The sequence below is a fragment of the Ictidomys tridecemlineatus genome, chromosome 2, assembly GCF_052094955.1.
Source record: "Ictidomys tridecemlineatus isolate mIctTri1 chromosome 2, mIctTri1.hap1, whole genome shotgun sequence".
NCBI lineage: Eukaryota > Metazoa > Chordata > Mammalia > Rodentia > Sciuridae > Ictidomys > Ictidomys tridecemlineatus.
In genome coordinates this window covers 89688045-89704887 of record NC_135478.1, presented here as the reverse complement: position 1 = coordinate 89704887, position 16843 = coordinate 89688045, and positions in this window count along the sequence as shown.

The following is a 16843-nucleotide window of genomic DNA, read 5'->3' as shown; positions in this document are numbered from 1 at the left end:
TAACCCATATACCTCTCCTTCCAACTCAAATTGCAGGGATCCAACTGGTCTTGCCACTGAGCAAGTATGGGTGTGGTGGACACCTTGTGATACTTCTCAGTCTTTGAACTTTCCAGGACTTCACATTCTAAGAAAAACAATGGGGGTGGTCTGAAAACAAAATTTCAATAAATTGAGTTTAATGATCTACTTGGCTTTTATTAGCAATTCATAAACCAAACAGCATCCCATCTATAAAACAGAAGGGTGCTACTATGAGCTGAGCCGAAGGAGTGAGTTTTAAACAGGAAAAAAACTGAAAAAAAACAGAAACAAGGGACAAGAAAGATGCGGATTTTTAATTTTGCAGCTACTTTCCTTAGAGGGTACCATGGTTTGGATGTGACCTGAGTGTGTTCCTAAGAGGTCACATTTCTGAAAACTGGTGCACACTGTATTGTGGTGGTGTTGGGAAGGGCTGGGACAATTAAGTAGTGGGGCTTAGTTCAAAGTAACTAACTAGGTCACCTGGTTACAGCCCTGAGAAGGGATTGATATTAGTCTTGTGAGTGCATTAGCTCTTCCTGCAAGAATGAGTTATTCTAAAACAGCAAGCGAGACTCTTGAATCTTCCTCCGACTTCCTTTTCCATCATGATGTCATCTGCCATTTGAGCCTCACCAGATAAGCCAATGGGGATACCTAGTCTTGGACTTTCAGCCTCCAAAACTGTGAGTGGAATAAATCTCTTTTCTTTGTACATTATCTAGGCATTTTATTATAGCCACAGCACATGGACAGATATGAAGGATTAAAGCCAAAGGGGCTGGGCCAAGGGGCACATACCTATGATCCAGCTACTCAGGTGGGAGGCTGAGGCAGGAGGATTGCACATTCGAGGTCAGACTATAACTTAGCAAGACTCTGTCTCAAAATAAAAAAAGAAAAGGGCTGGGGATATTGCCCAGTAGTAGAAAGAAAGAAAAGGAAAAGGGACATTCTTAGCATGCCGATTTTGGACCTTTTGAATTGGTTGCTCCTGGTTGTTTTCTACTTGTTTGTTTTTGGAAAACTGGGCCACTTTAAAGTTCATTTTGGTCACATGTCACCTATCTAGCACAAGTAACTTCATTCTGGTTTGCTCTGGTCTGTTGGAGTCTAGTTCAAGAGTTTAGTCCAAAACAACTCTCCCCCTATAAATTTTATTTAACAGTACTCACATGCATATTCTGGAGAATGAAAAAAAAAACTTGTCTTCTTAAATGTCATTTGTGTCAGTGGTTTTCTTATTTCTGTTTTGCTGTTGATTGGGCAGATTACTTAACATCTCTTTGGACCTCGGTATTGGCAGGTTAAGATGGGGAGGGGTGGGGACTGGATCAGGTCATTGACTCGAAGCACTGAATGGGCTATTAAAAGCACCTGGGAAGCTTTAAAAATTCCACTACCAGAAGAAGGTAAGCCAGACCAATAAAATATGGCCTCTGAGAGTGGGAACCCCACTTTGGTATTTTTCAAAGCATCCCCAGCTGGATATGGTGGCCCATACCTGTAATCCCAGCTATTTGGGAGAATGAGGTAGGAGGATCACAAGTTCAAGGCCAGCCTGGGCAATTTAGGGAGATCCTGCCTTAAAATAAAATTAAAAGGGCTAGGGATGTGGCTCATGGGTAGAAGGTTTGCCTAAAATGTGCGGGGTCTTGGGTTCAATCCCCAGGACTGCAAAACATAAGATGAAAGAAATAAAAAGCATGTCAGGTGATTCTTTTTTTTTTTTAAGAGAGAGAGAGAGAGAGAGAGAATTTTTTAATATTTATTATTTAGTTTTCGGCGGACACATCTTTGTTGGTATGTGGTGCTGAGGATGGAACCTGGGCCGCACGCATGCCAGGCGAGCGCGCTACCGCTTGAGCCACATCCCCAGGCCCAAGTGATTCTTTTTTTTTTCAACCAAAACTGAAATACTGCCTTGGAAAAGCCAATGCCAGCAGCCCAAGTCCTCTTGCTACCGATTGGCTTAAGAGATGAGTATGTGACCCAGTTCTGCCCAGTTAGATTTCAGGAGGGGGAACACTTACTGGGAAGCTTTTCCTTACAACTTTGCTGATCCTTTCATGAGGCAATCTTTAGCTTTTCTCCCAGGACTAAAATTTTCTTATTTTGGGTGAGTTACAAACTTGCATAAATAGTCTAGAAACTAATAAATAAAGAAAGAGGGTTGGGGGAAAACTCTCTCCTATCTCCATGGGACAGAGTTCTTAGATATAAGATTTAAGCAGAAAATATAGGAATGAGATATTGAATGACTTTCAGTCACTGAGGAGGCTGGAGGACTCCGTGTAAAAGACGGACAAAGCTGGGCGCACCAGGATGATGATCCTTGTCATCCCAACTGCTCAGGAGGCTGAGGCAGGAGGATCACAAATTTGATGCCAACCTCAGCAACTTAAAGGGACCCTGTCTTAAAAAAATAAAAGGACTGAGGATGTTGCTCAGTGACAGGGTCCTAGGATTCAATCCCCAGTACTGCCAAAAAAATAAAAGGAAAAAATAATAATAAAAAAGAAAGGGGTCAAAGACCAGACATGCAAATGAAACCAAGGCCAGAGCTACTCCTGTGAATCAAGTCAGTGAGGAAATCCTCACTGAGTCCACCAACCAATGCATATGACCGCCCCTGCTGCCCCTAGAAGCTGGATGCTTCTTTCTCTGCTTCCTCTGCCTGAAATAATTCCCCAATTCTCCCCTGTGCTGGGCTCCTCCTAAAGTTAGCACCTCATTCAGAAGCCTGGAGGACATGCCTTTTTGGCCGAGTCTGGATCACATACTATTACCTAGCAGTCAGCATTCGACCAAACACAGATGAGAATGTTTCTTAAAAATTGCATCCGTCCCAAGCATGTAGAGTCTTACACTCCCCAAAAGCCACGGCATAGCAACCCTTAACAGCATTGACAGGATATAGGTATTATAAGTCATCTGGAGATGATTTAAAGTACACGGAAGATGTGAGTAGTTTCCATGCAAATGCTACTCCCTTTTATAAAAGTGACTGAATTTTCAGTCCCTGAATTTTCATATCCCCGACGTCCTTGGAGGATACCCACCCCTGGTGAACTCTGAGGGTCAACCGTATATATGGCTTGAATAGTGAGGGGTGACATCAGCCTCCCACCAAGACTTGTGACCAGGGACATCCCAGAAGAGAAGAGGGATTCAGATGCTAGACGCTAAAAGTATCACAAGTGTCCAGTACACCAATGCTGGGACGGCAGCCAGATGTTGCCAGAACTTTCACTTTTCCAAGGAAAACCAGATTTTGGATTTTACATGAAATTCCTGAATGTCAAGCATAGACAAAGACATCTGAAAACAAGCATGCAAAAAAAAAAAAAACCAAAAAAATCTCCCGGCAGCACACCGCAAGGATCACTGTGTGACTTCTGATTTGTCGCGGACCAACGGCTGGGTAAAGATGTAGTAAATCCTGTTACACTCACCTCTGCCTGAATTAGCCCTAGTGGAGGGCCCAGGGCAGGTTGAGCTGGTATGTCCCTGGGAACCGTGACATTAATGTACACAGGCACCAACTTTTCTTCTGTAATCCCAACCAGATTTAGAAATGGTTTAATAAAATACTGAATCCTCGAGATAGCAGGATCCGAAAATCCCAACAGGATGACCAGCCCCCAGGCACTTGCTCCTCAGGTGGGATCAGAGAAGGGGGGGCCTACATGTTTTGACTCTTAGCTTGGGTTTGGGCTTTGGACACAGAACGTACCGCCTTAGTTTATTTTTAAGGCTTGTCCTTACGGGAGAATGGTGTGTGAGGCTATCTTTGGTAGATGCTGGCAGAACAACCACAAAAAAAATCAAACTGGGCCTTTCTCCTGGCCGTGTTTGTATTGCTAAATCATGTTTAAATGAAGAGTGAGGACTTGAAGGAGGGAGAAACCTCCAAGAGCAATTGGAAGAGTGTGTGTGTTATGGTTTAGCTTGTCAATGCCCTCCCTCCCCCCGGCAAAGACTTGTGTGTCAAGGCCGGGTCCCCTCAGAAGTGGGGCTTGGGGGAAGGGATTGGATCATGAGGGCCCTGGGATCACCAGTGGATTGACCCACTCATAGCTCAATGGACTACGGGGGCCGGGAAGGGAGACAGTAGGTAGGGGAAGCATGGTTGGAGGAGGTGGGTCACCTGGGGCGTGACTTGGAAGGATGTTTCTTGTCCCTGGCCCTTTTCTCTCTCTCTTTGCTTCCCTAGATGTCATAAGCTACTTAACTGTCTTCCGCCCTGATGTTTCTGTTTGGGAGTCAGCCCTCCAAGGTCCCAAGCCTTGCAAACTGTGAGCCAATATGAATCTTTCCTCTTCTAAGTTGTTTTTCTCGGGTATTTTCAGTCACAGTGGTGAAAAGCTGACTATGGTTTGAAACCTTTTCTCATAAGTGACCACGGGAAAAAAATCCCAGACTGGCTAACTGGGACTTGAAAGCCTTAGGTCCTCCTCCCCCTGATGACTTTCTCTTTCCGAATCCCCCACATCAACCAGATCTCGGTGACTTCATTCATCATCTCCCTAAACTCTTGTTGATTGAGTAACTCATGAATATTTAGTGATGGATTCTTGAACCTGATTCTAAGTTTGAGATGGAAAGTGTGGACTCCTATGACGTCCCTCCGTGATACTTGATTGCAAGAAAATTCACGTATTTTCATTCTTCTAAATTAAACCGATGGGTCTTAAGGTCCTCCACTGTTGCCCCCTTGAGCCAAGATGGTTTGGAAATTTGTCTGCTGTTGACTAAGGACTACTAAGGACTAAGGGTTCCTTCCCTTCCCTGCAATCCTTCAAGAGGCCCAGACTGTCATGGAGGAACAGGGTAGAATTGAGGGAGAAGGGCCTTGGTCCTCAGTGGTACATGCAATCTATTGGGAGAGATGCTCTTTGTACAGTGCCATCATTTGGCTCTGGAATGTTCCCCAAGGGCCAGGTGAAAAAAGCTTGGTCTCCACCTTGTTGCTATTGGAAGATGGTGGAATGTTTAAAAGAGAGGACCTAGGGAAGGTCTCGGGTCATTGGAGACCAGTCCTTGAAGGGATAATGGTAACCCGGCTCCCTCCTCTCTGTCTTTGCTGCCTGGCTGCCATGGGTGTCCAACTGCCTTCATCATATGTTCCACGATATACCCCTCATCATAGGCCCAAAACCAACGGGCCAATCCACTAAGGACTAAAACAAAAGTTGTGAGCCAAAATTAACTTTTCTTCTTTTTAAGTTTATTATCTCAGGTATCTTGTTATAGTAACACAAAGCTAACTAACACACACACTGGAACGCTTCCTTTGACTATTGGTAATAGTGTCCTTTCTCTTGGTGTACAACTGAGCATTGAAAACTTTTGTCATTGCTCTCGATGCCACAGGACTTGGGAATTAGGCTTCTCGGTCCTTCTCCATGCCTTTCCCATAATTATATGGAGACAGGAAGTAATCCCCACTTTGGCTGCTCACAGCAAGGTCCAGACACCAGCAGCATACACAAATCTTGAGAGCTTGTTAGAAATGCAGTCTGTGGCCCAGAGCCTGTATTTTAACAAGGTCTTCGATTTGTGGCACACTTTAGTTGACAAGCCCTGAACACCAGCAATGTGTGTCTACCCTATTGTTCTGCTCTTCCTAGCTGTTCTGCAAGCCTACTGTGGAATTCCTCAAGGAGTTAGGAGACTCCTCTGTCACCCAACACTCCCTTCTCCTTCCCTCTAAGGGTCTGGCATTTTAATAACTCAACTCCAGGTCCCTAGTTCCCCTAGGCTAAGCAAGCCCAATATCCCAGAACTCTAAGGCTTATTTACTTGGGGTAAAAAACATCCCCCTTAGTCTTTTGTGATGAGTCTAAAGCAGAAAATAAGTCCCATTAATTCTCAATCATGTTACTTTTTTTTTTTGGTACCAGGGATTGAACCCAGTGGCACTTAATTACTGAGCCACATCCCTAGCCCAATATTTTTTTTTTTTGAGACAGGATCTCACTCAGTTGTTCAGGGCCTCACGAAGTTGCCGAGGCTGGCCTTGAACTCATGATCCTCCTGCCTCAGCCTCCAGAGCCACTGGGACTACAGGTGTGCATCACTCACTTGGGCTGGAGGTTGGTGAACTTTAAAATTTTTTTTTCTTTTTTTTTTTGTAATTTTTCCTTGTTCTCCCTACTTGAATCTGGTCCAATGGCCCAAGCTAGAATCTCTGGGGTCATAATGATTTAAAAAAGACAAAGAGGTGCTAATAAGGTTGGCTGTGGCCTAGTCCCTGACCACACTGTTTTTGGGTTTGTGAGACTGAAAATGCAAAGGTAGAGCGCTTGCCTGGTATGTGTGAGGCACTGGGTTGAATCCTCAGCACCACAGAAATAAATAAATAAATAAAATGAAGGTATTGTGTCCGTCCACAAATAAAAGACATTAAAAAAAAAATGGTTGGGTGTGTAGTGTTGTGAGTCCTGGGTGCTAAACAAGGAGAACTCTTACCCTCCTCTAGCATTACCCTGGGGACCCTGGGCCATGTAAAGAAGTGAGAAATTGACCTTAATATTAGCAGAAGACTTTCAATTCCATTTGAGGATGTGTAGTAATAAGAAAATGCAAATTACTATTATTATTTACATTGCATGGCAGAGTTACACAACACTTTATTACACAGTGGATGCTAAACAAAGAACTTCTATTTATAGACATTTTACCCCCTTCCTACAGTCCCCCCCTAAACCCACACTCTCAAAGCATTTGGCCTAAGTTCAATAACAATGTGATTTTTTTTTAAAAAAAACAATGTATATTTTAAGTACATGCAGTGCTGGAAAGTAAAGCAAGAGAGTAAAAACTGAAAATCGAGGAGTTTGCCCAGAGTCATTATGAAGAATTTTTAAACCTGAAGGTATTTTATATGTTTCAAATACAATCAGAATACATTTTTAAACATTCTTTCAACTTTTAATTTTTTTAAGATGAAGCACCTTACAATTAAACCTTATTCCAAGCAGAAGACACTTGGCAGACCTGGGAAAGATTAAAATATCTGGCATGTTCATTAACGTGAAGATTGGACAATGGTGTCTTGAAGAGTTTCCTGAAATTTAAAGGTCATTTAAAGTACAGATTTGAACAAAATTTAACAAAAGCAAGTTTCTTTCCTAAAGGAATAACTAATGAAACTTTCTGGAATCACATGGTAATAAACCATTTTATACCCTCTCCTTTCAGTATCTTTTTTTTTAAATTTAATTTAAGGGTTACCAAGCAAAAACAACATACTCAATATGTTGTATTTTGGCAAATGTCAAAGAGAACTGGCTTGCTGAATATGGGTTATCTCCAGTTTGTAATTAATTAATTAAAATGTTTTCTTAATGCTAAATTCAAATAAGTTCCTGGTTTTGATACAACTTCTAATTTTCTTCTGTTGCTCAGGTGATTTGAAATTCTAATTGGAAATACATTTTTTTGCAAAATTAACACATAAAAGGGCATCACTGAAAACATTCTTCCACTGCATCATTCCAAATGCCATAGAAGTGGTTGGCGTCTTTGGATAGTCACGGAACTTAATTCCCATACGTACATATTTCAAAATTATCCATCTGCCTAACACCAGGAAGGGTTTCACTGGTAAGATCTTGGTGTACTCAAATGTGGAGAACTTGGTGTGATGAAATTTGCAAAATCCAAATCGTGTTATTTCTTGGAAAACAATTAGTAGAATTCGGAAGTTATTCTAAGCTTGCAATATGGTCTGATCAGAAACAAGAAAACAACATAACTTGTTCATCTCTCCCCATGTTCCTAAGTGACCACCAGGGAGGAAATACACAGTACTGGTGAACAAAAGGTAATCCATCAGATCCTAAAGACCAAAAGAACTTAGCTTAAGCTTTAATATTAATTAAGTGAGATTACAGCTTCTCATTTGAAACTGTAGGTGCTGAAAATAAGAGTGACATTCAAACACTTATCTTAAGAAAGTACCTTGATGTTTTTAGTCAAAGTACTATATAAACTAACCTAACACTAGTAGTTGAGCTATAGGTCATAAACTTCCCCTTTGATTGACAGCAACTTTATAAATGGAATAAAGGCTATTTGTCTGGGGAAAGTGACTGTGAGAAATGGCCCGAAAAGAGGGCCACCAGGAATCCCTCCCACCCCAACAGGTGCACACAATAGCATCTCTTCTTCTCAAGAGGTTGAGTCTCCTGCTTCCTCACTCCTTGAATCTGGGTTGTACTTGTGCCGCAGTCTGGCTGGGCACAAATAACCAAGCCGCCACAAAGCCTTGTAGATTCAAACAGCAACTCATTATTCTCCAACTCTCATCGGCACTGCAAACACCACACGGGAACACACTCCCTTCACCGGGCTCCATCCAATCTCTCGAATCCCCATGAGAACTGCACGGGAACTCCAAAGTAGTGGGCAGCCAAGGCAGCAAGAGCCGCCCTATTGCCTGACAGTAAAGGTCAAATATACGATTCAATCAATCCAGCACCACAACAATTATATATAGCTTAATTCAAATTATCATCTCAATGGTTTGCTGGCATCACCCTTCAACCATTCCCTCTGGCAAATGCCAGGCATCATTCTGACTGGGCTGTGGCTCCCAACATCTCCCCCTTCTGTTTAATTAAACAACGAGCATGTGGCTTAGGGACCGTGCCTGTCTTAGGTTGTCCAAATCTACATATGGTCCTTACCCATCATCGGATGAGCTGACCTCAAGGCATCAGCCTCCTGTCTTAGGTTGGTACCATTGCAATTGGATCTTACCTGTCATTGACTACCGGTCCAGCATACAGCCCATACTTGTGGATAGGCCTTTGCACCAGTGGGGGGGTGAGGTTCTTTGCCTCACCTCTGTTGGCCCCCAAATTTGGCCTTGGTGCCAGTGGGGGGGTGAGGTTCTTTGCCTCGCCTCTGTTAGCCCCCAAATTTAGCTAAATGACCATCACAAGCAGAAGGGAGGAGGATACAGAAATGCCACGACACCAAGCCAAATGATGGCTCTTTTTGGAAAAATTGTACCACTGATGACACCATCAGCAAAGATGCCCCAGCACTACCACAATTTGCTGCACCAACAGATAGTTCACAATGCATAAAAGTGATACATAGTCCAGGCAATTTCTGCAAGCAGTTCAAAGCAGAGGAATCCATCAATATGTCCATTTCCTCCCAAAGTAAATCGACTCCTTGATTGAGCATCACTTGTTGAGTTATTATTCATTGATGCATCAGTTTATACAGTTTACTGTGATAGCTATCGAAGAAGCTGTAGTTTATTTTTGTCTTCACCGGCACTGGGATGAAGATAGGAATTCTGGCAATGATGGCTAAAGAGAAATTATGTAACGTTCCAGCAGGCACTAAGAAAACAATTTTCTGAACAATTTACATTATCATGAACAGAATTATTAAATATAATGAAAAGGAAAGGTGAAAGTAAACAAACAGGTCTGTTAACCACCGTTAAAATCAATCCTCAACAGCTGTTTAACTAATTTAAAAAAAACCATATAAATCACATGAATAAAAAAAAAATTTGGATCCATTTTTTCATGCGCGCTCCTCATATATGATATATGGACATACGCACATACAGACATACAACACAAAACAGAAGTGTGCACACATAATACAATACATACAACACATAACATAATAGTAAAGGCCTTGTAGTTTTTAGAGGTGAAATCTCCAATGCAATGTTTAAAACTCCATAGTCGAAAAATAGGACTGATCAGGGGCTAGGGATGTGGCTCAGGCAGTAGCGTGCTCGCCTGGCATGCATGCATCCCGGGTTCGATCCTCAGCACCACATACCAACAAAGATGTTGTGTCCGCCCAGAACTAAAAAATAAATATTAAAAAAAAATTCTCTCTCTCTCTCTCTCTCTCTCTCTCTCTCTCTCTCTCTCTCCTCTCTCACTCTCTCTTTAAAAAAAAAATAGGACTGATCAGAAAAACATTTACCTAGGTCTGTATGAGCTCAAAAAATAAAATAGAACTTTATGATGTGGGAAAAGGCAATAATAAATTAGATATTGAAAAAAGCATCCTGGTTACCACCTGGGTTTGACTCTTCTTTTGATATCCCATCCTTCTTCCTGTAACTTGCATATGGGTCTGAAGGTATTCCCACAAGCAAGCCTCAAGGTTTTTTACATTTGAAATAGGCCTTAATGGTGTTCATTATTCATTAGCCTCCAGGTGTGGGAGAATCACTGTTGCAGATGTAAGAATAGCCAAGCTGGAGCTCTGGATATCAGCTGTTATGGATTTTGCCACAGTCCGGCTGCAGCAAAATAACTGGGGAGGGGGTGGGGTGACAAACAACTTGTGTAGATCGATACAGCAGGAATGGGAGCCATTTATTGTAGGACAACAGAGGTAGTTATACATTTCACACAGCTTATCTAATTAACATAAACTAGATACAGCAGTCAACCAATAAGGAACCTCCACACTTAATGGCTCGATGGAGTTACTTCACAAACCACTCCCTCTGGCAAAATGCCAGGCACTATCCAGACTTGTTTACAGACTCTAACAGATTTGAGTCAAATCATCTTCTTTTTGGTCTGTAGAAATTGCTTTGGTTAGTCTCTCTGGAATCCAAATTGGCTGCTGTTCTCCCTGTGGAAACACACAAACAGAACCCCAACTCCAGACAATCACTGGGTCAGAACCTTTCCATTGTCCTGTTAAAATATCCTTCCAAAGTACCTTGGGCTTATGTACATTTTTTGGACACATGTGCCTTTCTGCAGAACTAAGCCCTGATGAATCCAAATTTTAAAAGTTTAGAGTAAAAAGGGTTATTTTAAGTTTATCTTTGGGGAATATATACCCCTTCTCAATTCCCTCTTTTTGCTTTAATAAGTACATTTTAGTAGTTTGATGAGCTCTTTCAACTATGCCTTGTCCCTGTGGATTGTATGGGATTCCTGTTATATGAGTAATGCCAAATGATGAGCAAAATTATTTAAAAGAGATAGAGGTGTAGCCAGGGGCATTATCTGTTTTTAACTGTTTTGGAACGCCCACAGTGGCACAATTTTGTAAGCAATGAGCTATAACATCTTTAGTTTTTTCTCCAGCATGAAGGGAGCCCATCAAAAATCCAGAAGAAGTATCAAAGTTAACATGCAAATATTTTAATTTTCCAAATTCTGGCAAGTGTGTGACTTCCATCTGCCAAATATGGTTAGGTATCAGTCCTCTAGGATTGACTCCAAGATTAACTTGGGGTAAAAAGGTCACACAATTTTGACATTGTTTTATTATTTGTCTAGCTTGTTCCTTAGTTATTTTAAAATGCTTTTTTAAAGTATTAGCATTGACATGGAACCTTTTATGAAAATTTGTAGCTTCTTCTAGTATAGAGAAAATATGTATGTCGTGTGTAGTTTTATCTGCTAAATTGTTGCCCAAACTAAGGGCTCCAGGCAATCCTGTATGTGCCCTGATATGTCCTATAAAGAATGAATCTTTTTTTGTCCCAGATTAGACTTTGTATAGTGGAAAACAAAGAGAAAACAGTAGAGGAAGGGGAAATCCTACCAGCATCTTCAAGGGATACAATAGCATTAACTATATACTGACTATCGGAAAATAAATTAAATACAGAATCTTTAAACATCACAAAAGCTTGTAAAATTGCATTAAGCTCAACCTTTTGAGCTGATTGTTTGGGTACTAAAAATGTAAAAGTTTAATCAGGGGTAACTATTTAAATAAGGGTAAATCATTATTTGACCCATCAGTGAATATATTTGGAGCATTCATGATAGGAGTTTTTCTTGTCATTTTTGGAAAAACTACAGGATACGAAGACCAAAAAGACAATAAAGGGTTAGATGGTAAGTGGTTATCAAATGAAACATTAGATTTACACATGATTATTGCCCAGGTATTCAACTCATTAGCTAACCCATCAATTTGATCCATAGAATATGGAGTAATAATTTTATTGGGAGAAATTCCAAACACTTTTATTCCTTTGAGTATTATTATTACTTAGTAGTATTATTACTTCCAAAACTTTTATTCCTTTGAGTATTAATTGTCCTACAGCCTCAGGATACCTAGTAAGAATAGTGTTAGGAGAATAAGATAAATGCCAAAATACTCCTGTAGGAATATTTTTTGTTGGTAGTACAATAAATAATAAAGGAAAACTTATATCAATTCTATCCAAATGCATATTTTCCATATATGTTTCAATGATTTTTAATGCCTTTCTTGCTTCAGGCATTAACATGCGGGGTGAATTTGGATCTGATGGACCTTTTAGGATATCAAATAAAGGTCCTAACTCTCCTGTTAGTATACCTAGATAATGCCTTATCCAATTTATGTCTCCTAATAACTTTTGAAAGTCATTAAGTGATTTGAGTTGATCTACTCATATTTGAATTTTTGGTGGACGGACCATGGTTGAGGATAATAGAACTCCTAAATAATTAATTGGAAAATTTAATTGTACTTTATCTATTGCTATCTCTAGATTATAATTTTTTAATAAGTTTGTAAGTGTGGCATAACAGTCCAGCAATGTGTTTTTATCTTTATGTGCTAACAATACATCATCCATATAGTGAAATATTTGTAGTTCAGGATTCTGATTTCTAAGTGGCTGGATTGCTTTGTTAACATAAATTTGACACATAGTTGGGCTGTTAGCCATCCCTTGAAGGAGTACTTTCCATTCATATCTCTGATCAGGACCTTCATGATTCAGTGCAGGGATAGTAAATACAAAACATGGACTATCCTCAGGATGAATTGGAATTGAAAAAAAAAATCTTTAATATCTATACTAAAACATGCCAGGTTTTTGGCAAAGCAGACAATTGAGGAGTCCCTGATTGAGCAGGTTCCATAATAACCATCTCATTATTAATGGCTCTTAAATCTTGCAATAATCTCCATTTACCAGATTTCTTTTTAATGACAAAAATGGGAGTATTATGGGGAGATACAGAAGGTTGTATATGTCCTTCAGGTAATTGTTGTTTGGACAGGTCATGGGCTGCTTGTATCTTTTCTTTAGTCAGGGGCCACTGAGGAACCCATACTGGTCTTTCTGATTTCCAAGTAATTTTTATTGTCTCAGTGACCCCTCCTGAAAACCCAGTCCATGTCTATCTATTACTTGATCTATTTGAATTGGTGCTGCTATACCTTGTTCTTGTTCTCCTTATCTTTTTTCTTTCCTAAAACCTTGTCTAGCCCTAATAGTGGGCGCATTTGGATTGATGGTATTTGTTAATGTTAGTCCTAATTGATCTAGGACATCTCGTCCCCATAAATTTATAGGAAGATGATCCAATACATATGGCTATATAGTTCCTTCACATCCTTCAGGATCCTTCCAATCTAAAACCATCGCTCTTCTATGGGGATTAGTTGCCACTCCTAGGCCTCGAAGCATTTTAGTGTCTTGTTGTAATGGCCAATGTTTCGGCCATTCTTGACAAGAGATGATGCTAAGGTCTGTACCTGTATCCAGAAGCCCATTAAATTCATGTTCCTTGAATATTTAGTTTTAGCATTGGGCGAGAATATAAATTTAAAGACAACATAGCCCAATCTACACCTGTGGAGCCTAATCCCCTGGAACCTCTTTCTACAGTATGACTGGAAAATTTATCATGCAGGCTGGGTATTATTAATAACTGTGCTATTCTATCTCCTGGTGAAATTACTGATATTCCTCTTGGAGAACTAGCTATAATTTTTGTTTCACCTTCATAATCGGGGTCAATTACCCCAGGACTTATCATAAGTCCTTTTAGAGTAGAGGAACTGTGTCCCAATAATAAACCTATTGTTTTTTGGGGAAAAGGTCCTTTTACCCCTGTGGGAATGATTTGAACTCCCATCTCTGGAGTTAGTACTGCTCTGTTTGAGGAGCAGATGTCCAACCCTGTGCTCCCTCTGGTTTGTCTGATGAGAGATCTAATGGACAATGTGTCCTGGGCACTACCCTGATGGTGTTTCTGGGTTCTTCCAGTGCCCCATATATTTGTGGTCGTGGACCCTGGAGCATTGGGCCCCCCTGTCCGTTTTTTGGCAATGGAACCCGATGCTTTTCTCCATGATATCGTGGGTAAACACCTGGTCCTTGTCCATTTTTTTGATAACGGAGTACCCTCTATGGTGGTCTGAGAATGGCATTCATTAGCCCAATGTCTCCCTCTATGGCATCGTGGGCAAATACCAGGTGTTCTATTCCTTTGATACCTAGTTTTGTTAAACCCTCCTCCTATGGGGCAACTCCTTTTAAAATGTCCTGTTTGTTCACAATTGTAGCATGTTTTCAGCCTGGCATCTAAAGCCTGTTGTACTGCAGCTGCCAAGACTTACCCTTGTTCATTAATGTCTCTACATAATTTAATATATGTGTTTAAATCTTCATGTTTCCATAGTCTAATGGCCTGCTTGCAGAAATGATTTGCTTGCTCATAAGCCAGTTGTTTTATTAATGGCATTGCTTGTTCTGTATCCCCCAAAACTTTGGTAGCTATATGAATAAGCCTATCTACAAATTCAGTGTAAGGTTCATTAGCTCCTTGTATTACCTTAGATAATTGACCTTGTAAATCTCCATGTCCTTGTAAAGTCTTCCATGCCCTAACTGCATCTGCAGCAATTTGTGAATATATGGCAGGATCATATTCAATTTGTTGCCGTTGACCCTCATAAGGTCCTTTTCCTAACAACATATCTAGATTTCTCTGAGAATAGCCAGCTGCTGCATTTTGCCTAGCTGTCTCCATGCAAAATTCCTCATTGGCAACCTTCCATAACAAATATTGTCCTCCATTTAGCACAGATTTACACATGCTGGCCCAAGCTGCTGGTATCATTTCCAAGTTGGTAATGGATTCTACCATGCTTACAGTGAAGGGTGCTTGAGGACCATAGGTTGTTACAGCCTCCTTTAACTGCTTCACTGTTTTGAAATCTAAAGCATGGTGAACTCGCTGCCCTCCTGCCTGCTCAAGTACTAATCTTTGAGGTCCTGTCTCAGGATCCCCTCTATCAACTATGGGGGTTGAGGGCCACTGAGCTGTCTCTATAGGTGGAGCTGTTGGTTGAATTACGCCCTCTGGTGATAGAACGGTGTTAGTAGCAGCCTCCTGTTGTAACTTTTCCCCTAATAGCTGTTTCTCCTCTGATCTTTCTTCCTTTATATTTTCTTCCTCTGTCTGACTAGCTTGAGAGACCTTCTCTTTTGCTTGATCTACCAAGTTTTCTATCATAGTCTGAACCTCTAACAATTTACTTAACACTCTTTCAGTTTGTTGTTTACTAATTTCTGATCCCATCTTTCTACTATAAAGATTACACAAAACAAAACCGAAACAGAATGAAACCAAAACGGAACAAAAATGCATTTTATCAATTTTCCTATTTTCTTGAAATGTTATGTTCGTGGTCTATTTCTATCTCTATGTCAGGGGCGAACAACTTCAAACCTTGAGCCAATCATTTTCCCCAGTTTGCCTGAGAAAGTTCTAGGGTCAGGCAACTTGAAATAAAAACAAAATAAATCAAAACAAGAACACATTGTTTTTTGAAGTGGTCACCCATTCTCTCGCTCTTCCTCAGGGTCAAGCAATTTCACTTACCTCCAAGCTTCAGGAGTTCCCCGAACGGGCCACCAAATGCCGTAGTCTGGCTGGGCACAAATAACCAAGCCGCCACAAAGCCTTGTAGATTCAAACAGCAACTCTTTATTCTCCAACTCTCACTGGCACTGCACACACCACACGGGAACACACTCCCTCCACCAGGCTCTGTCCAATCTCTCTGAATCCTCTCGAGAACTGCACGGGAACTCCAAAGTAGTGGGCAGCCAAGGCAGCAAGAGCCGCCCTATTGCCTGACAGTAAAGGTCAAATATACAATTCAATCAATCCAGCTCCATAGCAATTATATATAGCTTAATTCAAATCATCATCTCAATGGTTCGCTGGCGTCACCTTTCAACCATTCCCTCTGGCAAATGCCAGGCGTCATTCTGACTGGGCTGTGGCTCTCAACAGACTTGACTTGCTTTGACCAATAGACTGAGGCAGAAATGCTTCTCTGTGGCCTCTAAACTGAGGCCCGGAGGTATCCTTCTTAAGAAGAGGAGATGCCATCTGCCTTATTAGGAGGGCCAGTCTCAAGCTGGAGAAAGAGGCCCAGTGGAAGAGACCAGAGGAACCCAGCTGACAGCCAGATCCCTGGCCCCAGACACATGAGGGAGTCCAGCCAACAGTGGTGCACACCTGTCATCCCAGCAGCTCAGGAGGCTGAGGCAGGAGGATTGTGAGTTCAAAACCAGCATCAGCAAAAGCGAGGTGCTAAACAACTCAGTGAGACCCTGTCTCTAAATAAAATACAAAATAGGGCTGGGGATGGGGCTCAATGATGGAGTGTCCCTGAGGTCAAACCCTGGAAGCCCCCTACCCTCCGCAAAAAAAGACAAACGAAAAGAGGTCCAGGCATCCGAGCCAGTGCCCATTTACTAGAGCCATTGCAGCTAAAGCCCAGCCGTGTGAGTGAGGCATCTTGGATCCACCTGCCCCTGTCCCTCTGAGCCCTGTGGGAGTTCCAGACCCACAGATTTAGGAGCCAATAAAACAATTGTCATTCTCAATCAATTCATTAAGTTTGAACTCACAAGCAGCAATATAAGGTCATAATGACAGTTTTCAAATCCTTTGAATTGAGATTGACCAACTTTTTTGGAAGTCGAGAAGAAAGGGCAACTAGATAGTGATTAACCAAAGCTGAGGAAGCCCTCTACCAACTGAGCTATATC